This window comes from Oncorhynchus mykiss, chromosome 30 (genome assembly GCF_057628025.1).
Source record: "Oncorhynchus mykiss isolate SJ-2025 chromosome 30, ASM5762802v1, whole genome shotgun sequence".
NCBI lineage: Eukaryota > Metazoa > Chordata > Actinopteri > Salmoniformes > Salmonidae > Oncorhynchus > Oncorhynchus mykiss.
The window spans coordinates 34,027,609-34,029,221 of NC_143051.1; positions in this window are offsets into that span (position 1 = coordinate 34,027,609).

The window sequence follows — 1,613 nt, forward strand, 5'->3', positions numbered from 1 at the left end:
CTATTTGACCAAGAGAGAGTGATGGAAAGGTGCATCGGATGACCTGGCCTCCACAATCACCCGACCTCAACCCAATTGAGATGGATTGGGATGAGTTGGACCGCAAAGTGAAAAAAGCAGCCAACAAGTGCTCAGCATATGTGGAAACTCCAAGACTGTTGGGAAAGCATTCCAGGTGAAGCTGGTTGAGAGAATGCAAAGAGCGCAAGTCTGATATTTTTTGAACTAATTGATCTTTTGACCAATCAGATCAGCTCTGAAAAGGATCTGGTGTGAAAAGATTTGATGGGGTTGCTCAAAAGACAAATGAGTGGAAAAATATACAAATTGGGTTGCCTGTGTAAACACAGCTTAACTTCCTTCATACTGAACGCAGAGACATAAAAATTGTATCCAGGAGTGTATCTGACTCTAGGGGAGTAGTTTTGCCAAAATCCTGAAGTATACCTTCAATAGATATACACTGACTGAACAAAACATTAAGGGCATTGCACCCCCCTTTTGCCCTCAGAACAGCCTCAATTCGTATGGGCATGGACTGTACAAGGTGTCGAAAGCATTCCACAGGGATGCTGGACCGTGTTGAGTTGGCTGGATGTTATTTAGGTGGTGGACCATTCTTGATACACATGGGAAAACCCAGCAGCATTGCAGTTGTTGACACAAACCGGTGCGCCTGGCAACTTCTACACTAACCTGTTTTAAATGCCCTTAAGTCTTTTTTTCTTCCCCATTCTCCTTCAGGAATTGCACACATACACAATCCATATCTCAAGGCATAAAAATCCTTCTTTAACCTGTCTCCTTCCCTTTGTCTACACTGATTGAAGGGATCATAGCTTTTACCTGGATTCGCCTGGTCGGTCTGTCATGGAAAGAGCAGGTGTTCATAACGTTTTGTACACTGTGTATAATAGTTAGCTAAGATACACTGGCTAAATCCTTTTTTTTTTTTTAGGTTAGTATAGAATTGTCTGGTGATCCCATTGAGATCAATGCCATTGAGATCAACAATTATACCTTTCCTCAAGTTTAAAAAGGAGTAGAACATATACAAAGATTCATGCATTTTGGAATCGAATGTCCTTTAAGAAAAAGTTACCTCAGTCTTTTTCGTTTTCTTTTGGTGTAGAAGTGAGCTCAAGGTTGTTCAACAACAAAAAATATCCTGGACTCTGCCACCGTCCGCTGCTGAAAATTAACATTGGATTTACAAGCAGTTAACAAATGTGATATAATCAATTCACTTGCCAAACACAAAATAGTGTTACATTAAGTGTATGTCATCTGCTGTGTATTTATTTGACTACTACATGGAAAGTTGTGTGTGAGCATTCTGTGGGAGCATTCTGTTGCCCTCCAGTGTCTTACATTGAGAACTACAAGTAGAGCACAGCGATGTATGTGCATTGGTTGTGGTACCAGAAAAGGTTTTAACATTTCAGTCATTTACTTTTCTCACTATTCAAACCTTTCCATTTACATGATGTAGGAAGAAATTGCCCCCATATGCTGATCTAGGGTCATTTTTGTGTAACATTAAGATTAGGGGAGGGTAAACTGATCTAGATTTGTACAACACTGATATTAATCAACAAAAAAAGACACCAATG